This window comes from Podarcis tiliguerta (assembly GCF_965153285.1).
Source record: "Podarcis tiliguerta genome assembly, chromosome: 8".
Taxonomy (NCBI): Eukaryota; Metazoa; Chordata; class Lepidosauria; order Squamata; family Lacertidae; genus Podarcis; species Podarcis tiliguerta.
Window position 1 is genome coordinate 49234233 of NC_139541.1, and position 12567 is coordinate 49246799.

The 12567-nt window shown below is 39.4% G+C and overlaps 1 protein-coding gene across 4 annotated transcripts in view; it reads right to left on the bottom strand.

Moving 5' to 3' along the window:
• The window catches only part of CBFB (core-binding factor subunit beta), a 43133-nt gene that overhangs the window by 14912 nt on the left and 15654 nt on the right, over positions 1 to 12567 (bottom strand). The window lies entirely within an intron of this gene.

A 12567-nucleotide genomic window follows, 5' to 3' on the forward strand; every position in this document is an offset into this window, starting at 1 on the left:
GTCTACCTGGAAAAGATGGTGACAACCTAAAGCAGCAAATGGTTAGACCTTATCATGAGTTTTTTTCAGCTCAGCTACCAGATATGTAGTGGTGGCAGCAAAAGAGGCATGAGAGGAAATTGGCAAATAAGTAAAATAAAATGACCACTGTATGGAGTGGGGGAGAGAAGCATCAAAGAAAAAGGAGTGTGACTGAAAAGAAGGGAACCAATGGTGGAGGAAGAGTTTTTTTCAATCAGCTTACTCCAACCATTGTAATGAAGTCTTTTCAACCCAGCATACGTAGAGATTTATTTAAGTCATGAGTCACATGTGCCAAATTATTTTGAGCATAATTAACTGCCAACAATGAAGTTAGCTTCAAATCCTACACCATAATCACACAACAGTTAATGTTAACCACGGTTAAAATCTGTGTAGACATAACAATGAATCACAGTTAAGGGTAGCAGGGAGTAATTTGCATGCTAGAGAGGGAACAGCTGTGGAGAAGGGAAGAGGAATAGAGAAAATCCCTGTTATATTCAGCAATGGTTATGTACTTTGATGAGCCTTAAAAGGGTATTCCCCATTTTCACTATATCCAAATATTGTTTTAACCTGCCAGCAAGAAAGTGACCAAAACAAGCTCTCTTACGTAATTACTCATGGAGCTATCTATTTTTTCTCATCTGCTTTCCATAACACTATTCTAGATGTAGAACTACCATCGTGAACACTGCAACTTTTATCAGCTTCAAATATGTGACACCTGGTAGCACTAAAAACGGTCACTGAAAGAAGTGAACTTAGATTTTGAATTTATAGTTTTTTGCTTCTTGCAAATATCATACAACTATGCAAATATACCATGCACATACAAGTGGCCACATCATTTTGCCAATTAGATGTAAAGTAAAGGAATTCTTAGTAGGAGAGTATACTTCTAACATTTGGACATTTCCCCAAACTGCTCAAATCTTGAATGCTTTACTGAAAGAGCTTATCCTTGCAATGAGTTTGGCACAATAAATGATGTTCCCAGAAACTGCTTGTAAGTAAAAACTCTTGCCTCCAAATAGTTGCAAAACAGTCAAGGTGACACAGCTAAGTTACCCCCGGCTTAAGCGTGTGGGATGCATGTTCGCAACCCACAGTGTTTGCAACCCGCGTCTGTGCACAAGTGCGCGATTTAGCACTTCTGCATATGCACGACCACCGAAACCCAGAAGTAACCTGTTCCGGTACTTCTGGGTTTCGGCGGTCCATAACCCAAAAAAAGGCAACCTGAAGCTGCTGTAACCCAAGGTATGACTGTAGAAGTTTATACATATGTAGCCCAAAACACATAGGCCTAATCTGTACAACTGTTGCCTCTCAAAATCAAGAGACAGCAATCAGGCTACTCTATAGGCCAAGCTGGCTGTCAGCTTGGGCAGCTTTACAACATGATGAGAAATTGTATAGAAGAATAGGCTATCAATTGCTATTAGTCATTGCTATATATTATCTGCAGTATCAGAGGCAGCATATCTCTGAATACCAGTTGCTGCTGGTTGGCACCTGATTGGCTACTGTGGGAACAGAATGCTGAATTAGACAGGACTTTGGTCTGATCCATCAGTCTTCTTGCATGGCAGGTGGCATGAACCTGATCTCCATAGTTAGAGACACACCTGCAGAAGGCATTAAGTGACATTAACAGGGCCTAACAATTAAGTGGAAATATATATGGTAAAATGCATTTTCGGAGGCTTTCCTTTAACTTGTCACTAAGGAGGTTGAAATGAGATCTGTAGTATGTAATACAGATTACAGCGTTTATATTTTGAGTGGGAGTTAAATCCCTGTTTGCATTGCCAACAGTTGTGAAGACAGCATGAAAAATGAGTTGTGATTGTTTTTGAAACTGATCCTGCCAGTAGGAGCATTAAATGTCTGCCAAGATCAGTTGAGTTCAATTTCTAACTGTGCCTCTCTCAACAGGAAAGTTATTAAGGGAACTTTTTTTACTATGCAAGCAAACAAGACTGGAAAGGGGGAGGGAGCCTAACAGTGAAGCATGCTGATAATCATGTTATTATCAGATTATTATGCTACTAATACTTCTGAATAACCATACCTGCACTCCTTCCCCACCTCTACATGAGAACACCTGCAGCATACATGAGATCAACAGCTATAGGGAAGGGAGGAAAATGGGACAATTCATTTGTTAAATGGTGTACAAATTATCCCCCTCTGTAGATCCAGAGACAAGTGGTGGAGTTGCTATCGGTTCTAAACTATTTCAGTCAACTGTCCATGCTGCAAACAGCAACAACGTCAGTAAGTCACTAGTTATGCAGTGGTTAGTGTGTTGGATTAGGCCCTGGGTTCAAATCCCCACTGGGTAATGAAAATCACAGGGAACCTGGGCCAGCCACTATCTATCGGTCTAACCTACGCTCACATGGTTGCTGTGAAGACTGAATGGGGAGAACCATGTATGACACCTTGAACTCCTTGGAGAAAAGGTGGTATTTATATAAAACAGATAAATTGCTTTGTGTGTGTGGTGTCTGCTGAACTCAATGATGAAAAAGAAGAACAAATGGGAAGACAGAACAGAGAGCCTGAAGAACAAGAGGAGGGGAAATTGAATACATTTGACACAAGAAATAAAGGAACAAAGTAACAGACAGAGCTACAGTCATACCTCTGGTTACTGATGCTTTGGGTTGCGCACCAAACCGGAAGTACTGGAACGGGTTATTTCTGGGTTTCGGCACTTGTGCATAAGCGCTAAATCGCGCTTTGCGCATGCACAGAAACATTGAATCGCGACCCGCGAGTGTGCAGATGCGGCGCTGCAGGTTGCGAACGTGCTTCCTGCACGAATCATGTTCGCAACCTGAGTGTCCACTGTACTGACTATGGTGAAAAGATTACACATGCAAAAGAGAGAGATTAATAGGTTTTATTTTATTTGATGCTCTTACATACACTCCATTGCATGTTTCTGTCTGAAGGACATATATTTTCTGATTGTTTTAGCCTGATAATATTGCTACAAACTAGAATATATTGAAATGTGTGTCTCTTAAACTTGTAGAATAATATTTTACCCATTCCTACAGTGATCCCTCCTCAACTTGAAATTCCTGTAACTTTCTTGCCAGTTGTAGCAAGTGCATAAACCACCTCTAGTGAACCCTTGCTCTGACTTTTTCTTCCTCCAAACATCCCTTTAAATCATGTTATTGTAATTTCCTCTATCAGGGAAAGTAGGGGGCACATTTTGTAAGAAGCAAAACTGTCTGCTGTTATTGCTGAAGCCGTTTGACCACATTTCCTTTTTTAAGATAAAAAACTGTTTCCTCTTCATTTCTAAGACTATTTTTGGTTTGCAGCTGTCATATCACTCACCATGCCAATTTAATCTTTGAAAATAAACTAGCTATCAAATAAAGTTACCTGAACACACATCCAAATCACTATAAGCCATTGCCTGACAGTTGCTGCCAAAATGAGGGAATAGTTTTGGTATGTCTCAAAAATAATTAGCCAATGAAAATGTACTTGTACAAAGATGTTTTAACAATTCATTCTTCATCAGCTACATCTGAGGACACTTGCAAATATGCTGATAGGTGCTTAATTCTGTTAATCAATGAAGACACCTTAATATCTAACTTCCGATAGAATTGAAATGACCTTAACTCTAGGTTAAATCCACCCAAATCTCCCATTGTATAGATTGCAGATAATCCACAATAAAAAGAGTGATTACAAAATTCAAAAGAAGGAAAATAAATTGTACTTGATGAGATTTAATTAATGGCATTGGCAACAGTATTTACTCATGATTATTATCATAAACAGATCTAAATTACAAAGAAGCCTTGATTAGAATTTTTTAAAATCAGACTCCCCCCCCCCAATAATTTAGCTAGCCAATTTAGGAAGAATTTGAGGAAATCCTCATAAAGAATGATGAACACCTTATCTCATCAAGGATATATAAGTTACAACTGGAAATATCAATGTGGGAACGAACAAGCAAATGTGTACATGAAAACACTGGCACAAGATAGCAGTGTTACCACGGAAGTGTTTTCAGGAAGACAACTGAATCATTTCTAAGTCAGATTGTATGTAGTTCACCAGTTACCACCCATCAGTTAGTGAGTCAGCATACTAACAGCCACCACACAGAAACAGAAAGCCAAGAACATACCACTGCACTGAAATTTGTTTTCAATCATATTCCCAGCAAACATGCCCATCATGCATTCTTGTAGAAGGCACTCACATGTGAGTCACTGCCCAATTCTCATCACATGCAACTTTCCCTATTCATAAGCACATAGTAAACTGCCTGTCTGCTTGTAAAGCAGTAATTAAGTTTCAGTGTTGATCCCACCTGCCCCTGAATCATACCAGTAACCGAATACCAGTAACCAAATACTCAAATGATGTAGTTTTACTAAACGTCACCCATACCAATAGTATTATGGGAAGCCAGTGTGGTGTAGTGGTTAGTGTGATGGACTAGGACTTGGGAGATCAGGGTTCAAATCCCCACTCAATCATGAAGCTCACCTTGGGCCAGTCACAGCATCTGAACCTACCTCACAGGGTTGTTATAGGCATTAACTGAGGAGGGGGGTGAACCATGTATTCCTTTGAGAAAAAGGTGAGATAAAAATGCAACAAATAAGCTCTTCTGCCTACCTGCTTAAGAAACCTGGAGATGTGAGTTGCCAACCTGGCATCCAGAGATCTCCACATGGTCGCAACTGGACCCACACCAGTTGCAGTCACTGGGGCTGGCTATCGCCATGTTATGCTACTGTTGAAAAGTATTAAACTGGCTGCCAGTTAGCTGCCAGGCTAAGTTCAAGGTATCAATTCTGATGTCTAAAGCCCTATATGGATTGAGATCAGAATACGTAAAATTTAGTCTCATATTGATATACTCAATCAATCACTATGCTCTGCAAGGAAGGACATCCTGAAGATATCATATTATCAGGAGGACCATTCTGCATGATATAAGAACTGGAAACCCTTCCCATTAAATACTGGATAGGCTTAATCTCTGTTGTTTTTTGGAGCCTACTGAAGACCTACCTCTTTCAACAAGCCTTTTAAGTAGAGTTTTTAATACTCCCTTATTCATCACATAACCATTTTAGACACTTCATAATAAATTTATGCATAAATAATTTATAAACATGTCAAGTGAACCAACGAGTGATTATTTATTGAATTTCTATCCTGCCCATCACCCCAAAGTTTCCTAGACACCAAACACACAAGCAATAAAACAATTAAAACATATTAACAACAGCTCCAATACAGAAACAGACTGGGAAATATATCTGTCAACAAGTTAAAGTATAATAATATACTTCATAATACTTTATAGAATATAAGAAGTGATATACAACTAAGTCCTACTCAGCAGATCGACTGAAATTAATGAATGTAATTTACTTAAGTCCACTGATATTAATATGTCTACTCTAAGCATGAGTAATACTGGATATCCCCCAAGGTCCCCCAAGCATATTACACTTTGGAAGGACTAGGGTATATTTTATCCACAGTAGAGAAGAAAAATTCATTACGTAGCTTAATTTATCAATAGTGACCCAACTATTAGATTGAAAGGGTAGCTTTAGTTTATAGAGTAACTCCACTTTGCAGCCATGGGGGGTGGGGAATCTCAGCTAAAATAAGAGCATTTAGTATAAATGAATTTCATGGTTTTACCATACTGATGAGTTTGAGACATTAGCCTTTGGGGGCAACAGACCACTTTCTCAGGAAGCAAGCAAACAATGAATCTGAACATAGTAGCATGTAAGGAACTGGCATTTATTTCAAGGACAGTTGTACTGTATTAGAATCTTATTAGGGGCTAGGTAAGGAAATGAAGTTAACACCCTGATTTCAAAAGTAATTTCCACTCTGAATTTTCTTGCCAGAGGCCACTAAATCATGATTCCCTTTTAAAGGATTATCAGAAGATTACAACAAATCCTTTCTAATTATAAGCCCAGTTCTCTACTTGGCTTCACAATAGCAGAACATAAGATCATTTCCTATAATATCAGCACAGACACAAGGAGACACTCACCCCTTAATTCAAATACTAGGAACATTTTCTAGTGCCAGGACCTTGGGCAAGTCATAATCCTCCTAAACTCTGTCACATGTTTGTTGAAAAATAAACAATCCCATTGATACCACCCTAAGTCCTTGGGAGATGGTATTTAAGAATCTAAGAACAGCCTACTAGATCAAGCTAATGATCCATCCGGTCCAGCTTCCTCTTCACACGGTGGTCAACCATATGCCTATAGGAAGCCAGCAAGCATGACATGAGCACAAGAGAACTCTCCCCCTCCTGTGGTTTTCAGCAACTGTTATTCAGAAGCTTACTGCTTCTGACTCTGGAGCAAGAACATAGGCTTTATGTTATGGCTACTAGCCACTGATAGCTTGATCCTCCATCAAATATCTTCTTTTAAAGCCATCCAGGTTAGTTGCCAAAACTGCCTCCTTCACTGCATTAAACAGAACTTTCTTTTGTGTGTCCTGAATCTTCAGCTTCATTGGATGTCCATGAATTTTAGTGCAGAGTCAGAAAAACTTTTCTTTATCCACTTTCTCCATACGAGTAAATGTATACAGTACAATCACATCTTGTGCGCAATTTGCTTGCACAATTTTCAACCTTGCATAGTTGAAATCCCACAAATTGCATACAAACTGAAGAGCTTAAAAGCTCATTTTGTGTCAGGTTTTCTCATGGAAAAAGCTTTTAAACTCTCAGACTTGCTTACTGGGCTCTGGGAGTCTGGGATATTCTCAAGTGGGCTCTGGGCTGCTCTCGTGGGAACAAAACATCCCAGAGCTCAGTAAATAAGGCTTGGAAGGCAAAGATTGTTACGTGGGGACAGTTCCAAGGGATTGTTCAGGTATAAACATTTTTGCATATACACGCCATCCCTGGAATATTACCTGCATGCAAGAAATGATAGTACTATACACTTCTATACCATTACTGCTTACTCACTTAAAAAGCCCCCTATTCTGTAACCTTTCCTCACAAGGGAGTCCCTCTGTTCTCTTGATTCCCCCCTCCCCTTTTTGGAACACTTACGGTACCAATTCTACAATATCCTTTTTGAGGTTTGCTGATCAAAACTGTACACAGTATTCCAAACCCAGCCACACCATACATTTGTACAGTGGTACCTCGGGTTACAAACGCTTCAGGTTACATACGCTTCAGGTTACAGACTCCGCTAACCCAGAAATAGTACCTCGGGTTAAGAACTTTGCTTCAGGATGAGAACAGAAATCTTGTGGCAGCAGCGCAGTGGCAACGGGAGGTACCCCAGGTTAAGAACAGTTGCAGGTTAAGAACGGACCTCCGGAACGAATTAAGTTCTTAACCAGAGGTACCACTGCATAATGGCAGCCTCCCTATTCAGTTCCTAATAATCCCTTGCATGGAATTTTCCTTGTTCACAGCTGCTGCATGATGGGTCAACATGCTCATTGAAGCATCTACATTATTACAACTTCAAGGTCTAATTCCTGGTCAGACCCCATGAATGCACATGTCAAATTAAGATTTTTTTTTGCCTACATGCACTATTTACACTTGTTTACATTAAAGTGCATTTGCCATTTTACAGTCTATTCACTCAGTTTGGAGAAGTCTTTTGGAGTTTTTTTACAGTCCCTTTTTAATGACACTGAACTATTCAGTACCATCAACAAACGTTGCCAGCTTTCTGCTTACCCCTAATTGTAGATCATTTACCAAACAAGTTAAAAAGCAGAGCTTCCAATACTGATCCTTGAGGGACACTACTTTCTTCGTCCCTCTGTTGGGGGAATTGTCTATTTATTCCAACTCTCTGTTCCAGTGCTTAATAGGCTGGGTGGTGTTTTTAATTCTTCACAAATAAGGAAGTTTGTATGTATTAAATACTGATGACATTTGTACAATAGAGAAAGGCATTCCTTTCTTTTGTTTGAATTTTTTAAATGAAATATCAAATTAACAGGAAAAATACTTCCAAAGCGTAACTATATGATCAAACATGTTGATTACTAGATGGTCAGTTGGTGGCTGATGTTAAGCAAGTATTGTTAATACTGTCTTTCAAAAGGATGAATTTTATTATTTAATAAGCTGGAGTTGGTAGCTTTGACAGAACTGAAACATCTTGGAATAATTATAATTGTTTTATGTTGAGATACATTATAATGAAGTATCATTACTGGAAAAGTACCCTAATGTGTGATGCCAAAAGTTTCCATGTTTAATTTATACTATTAGATGAAGCATGCTGCCATACTGCAGTCAGCACAGAGAAGTTACAAAAAGGAAAAGGAAAAAGCCAAACAGCCAAATAGCCAAATAGATGTATCCAGTGCTTTTTTTCTGGAGGGACAGGGATGCAGGGGTACACATACCCCTAAACATTTTGTGAATCTAAATTTGGCCTCATTGATGGGCAGTATTTCAATATGAGTAGGAAAATGAGAGTACCCCTAAACATTTTTTAGAAAAGAAGTGCTGGGTGTATATCTTGTTTTTTTGACCAGCTAGATAAAAAGAACTCAAAAGTCTTCAAAATCATGATTTAAAACTATAAGAAATACACCCGGCTGTATGTATAACACTGACAGAGACAGCCAGAAGGGATTTGTAATGTTGTGTTGACCACTACAACAAATGCTTTCAATATAGAAACTAGCAAGGAAATGCATTTGATTTTTCAGTCTGTAAAAGTGGTGTAACATAGAATTGTAATTAAAACCTATTAAAATTGCTTTTTCTAATCTATAAATAAATGAAGTAGCGTAACTCAGTGAGGTAGGTAGGAAGAATGAATGAATAGAAGTCTGCAGATGAATTGCAATGTTTTCCCTGAAGCACTTATTCATGGCAAGACCACCATGATTGCCAGCTGGCATTCTGCCATACATCTGGACAACAAACCACGCAGGAATAGCCAATGTTCTACACAGCTCTGGAATAATGTCACTCAAGAGGAGACATTTTGACTACTAAGAATGGAAGATTAAGTAGGTTTTCTTTAGTGAAAAGACAGCAAAGGGATTCCTCGAAGGAAAACACTATTGTTACAGCATCTTGTCTTAAAAAGGAAAGATAAACAGTTTCAGAACATCGTGTTCCTTCAAGCAGAAATCATTTTACCACCAAGCACACAGCAGTCTCCCAGTAAGCACCTACTTGCCAGCTTATCAAGAAAAAAATGGATTTAGGGCACATATGTAAAGTGAAATTGCCAAGAGTAACATCAAACTCCATTTCCTTTCCTGGATTTTCCACAGTTCAGCTTTCCAAAGACTGTTGCCACATATCTATTTGGATTTATAGATTTTCTCTCATGCCGAATAACAACAATCATGAGCAGATAGGCTATCTCCTGTTCCCAAAGAGTTAATATTCATTCTACATAGGAGGAAAGGAGGGGAAGCTAGGGAAAACACAGGACCTTTGAAATACTGAATGAGGTGTTGAAAGTACCCCCCACCCAATAGCAAACCATGGCAACATTTTTAAAGCAATAGAACTAGTGGGGTAGAGGATAACTGAAGGACTGAGTGAGAAGATAGGAGGATGTTTTCTTGCCTTATTCATGTTTTGGTACCTGCACATTTAATGAAGCCATAGCTGAAAGTTTCCAGAACCTGATCATAATGGGCATAAAGTGTAAGGCTACAGAGAGCTAAAAGGAATAGTGTAATTATATAACACACAACTTCACCCTTCCAGGGCAGCATACCTGCATCTTCTTGTACAAATACATTAACTATTAACTTGGGAAGCCAAAGAGTTAAGAGTCTGAATTGTATTGACAAGTAGGTTGGAACAGCTGGAACTCTGTGCATGTCTTGAAGCTGTGTGAGAGAACTGGCTTTGCTCTGAGTGTGTCATTGTGGTGAATCAGGGAAAGTTCCTATTGTGTGAGTTAGTGCTGGTTTAAACACATGCCTGCCACAAGGAGGAGACTGCAATTGCCCTAATTAATTCCGGAATCTAGTGCCATATCTAATGCACGCAACACCTATAATTCAGCCATTAATCAAATCATCTCCAGTGAATGACTAGAGCCAGCTGGCAAGCATATCTTGGCTTAATTAAATCCAACTACTTTGTTTTTGGGACACAGGTGTCACTGTGGGTTAAACCGCAGAGCCTAGGACTTGCCAATCAGAAGGTCAGCAGTTCGAATCCCCGTGATGGGGTGAGCTCCCGTTGCTCGGTCCCTGCTCCTGCCAACCTAGCAGTTCAAAAGCACGTCAAAGTGCAAGTAGATAAATAGGTACCACTCTGGTGGGAAGGTAAACGGCATTTCCGTGCACTGCTCTGGTTCACCAGAAGCGGGTTAGTCATGCTGGCCACATGACCTGGAAGCTGTACGCCAGCTCCCTCAGCCAATAAAGCAAGATGAGCGCCGCAACCCCAGAGTCGGTCACGACTGGACCTAATGGTCAGGGGTCCCTTTACCTTCACCTTACTCTGTTTTTGCATTTCCTGAAAAGTACAAGTTTGTCCCTCTTGTAGCAAGAGTAAGATCACCTTACGGGAATTAATTTTGAGAGGGTGAAATGTACCTGTGACTTGGCTTTAGCCCTGTATCATGACACTTAATGGACATGACTCAGAATGACCCATAAGCTTTGCAAAAAGCTTTTTCATATTCAGGGGAAAGTTATAGGATACATTTTTCTTGTAACTGGGTGGGCATGGCACCCCCTGCATATTCAGCTCTTTGGAATCAGTCCTAGAGGCTGCTCAATGCCACTCTTTTTCAGACATGTTATAACTCAGGCCCTGGAGCCATATGTGGCCCTCCAGGATTCTCTATTTGGCCATTGGGAGACTCTATAGGATACACCTGCCTCGCAAAGGCCACACTCCCCTTGACTGCTTTTGTATGGCTTGAATGTGCTACTGAACTGCGATAATGCCTCTTGCTTTTCTGGAAGGAAAATGCAAGTGGCTATGCATTCTCTTTCTTCTTAACCATAGCTAGATCCCTTCCTTGCCTCATTTCCCACATTCCTTGCTCCTGCTTTGTTGAATGTTCTTTGAAGCTGCCCTAATGCCATTTCCCAATGTTGAAGGATACATTAAACACAGGCACTTTGAAGTAATGATATACATCCAGAAAACTGGATAGCAGAATATTTTTATCTACTAAAATTGCATTTACTTGTAGGCTTTTTACAATAAGTTTGTATTAAAACCTAATGCAAGAACCTAAAGATGAGTCTGAAAGCAGTGCTTCGAGAATCACAAAAAATACAAGTTTTAGGAAAGGAGGCCAGAAGCAAAAAAGTGCATTCTCTAGAAATCGTCATGTCCTCCTTATGCCAAAGTTTGCTTGTACTGTGGTATCTTGGTTCTTGAACAGAATAAGTTCCAGGAGTCCGTTCGACTCCTGAAACCATTCAAAAACTGGAAAAATAGGAGCTGATTTGTTTGGGAGCCAAGGCGTTTGAGATCCAAGGTACGGCTGTATTGGCCATTGTGTTATTGGTTATTCCACAAGCTCAGCTGCCTGTTTGTCTTTTACGCTATATGCATTCAATTGTGGGTTGGGGATGATGACATCCCCATACAAACAAGAGAGTACTACTAGGAACAAAACTGAATTGAACTGCCTTACCACCATGAGTGAAATGAAGTAGGAGTTAAACTTCAAGAAAGTGGTAATCTCTCACTTCCTTTCTCAAGGACTTATCACTTATATCCTCACATAACTGCCAGTATATCTAGCCAGATTTATCAGTTTTAGTATTTCAGGATACAAACCACAATACCTCTTCATACCAAAACTGTATTTTCACATGACTTGCACAACCAGTAGTATGGGTGTGTCACAGAAAATACAGGTACCTTTGCTTCCAGGACTGTCCTGTGCTCATTTTGGGGAAGCCTGCTGTACAAGATACATAGCCTGTACCAGTCCAACAGCCATGTAGAGAGCCAGCAGCCATAAATATTCATATATTCATATAGAGACAAGGATGTATGAAAGAGCAGACATACTGGATCAGAACACTGCTCCATGCAGTTCAGCCTCCAACAGTAAGCTTCTGTTGCTTCAGTGCTTTTATTTATCCAACTATATACTCAGACAATAACTAAATATTAAATACTATTCAAGTCAATATATATATATTTCTGTACTTGAAGTTGAAATCTGCCAGTTTACAACAGAAGGCAAGCATTCTTTTAATCCTTAGTGATGAAATGTGCAGGACTTCCTCCCCAATACATTTTACTATTATTTAAATGCTTTGCTTCCCTCACAATTCCTCTGATGTGGAAAGCCCTATATTCACTATTTAAACTTCATTTTAGGCAAAACTTGAAGGAAACTCATTTATCTTATTTCAAAAAATTTTAGGCTACCCTTTATAAACATGATCAGGGCAATGCACAGAATTAAAATATATGTCATCATTAAGACAAAGCAGAAACAAAACATCACAGTAAAGCTCAGTACAAAAAAAGTTTGAACCAGGAATAGATAATAA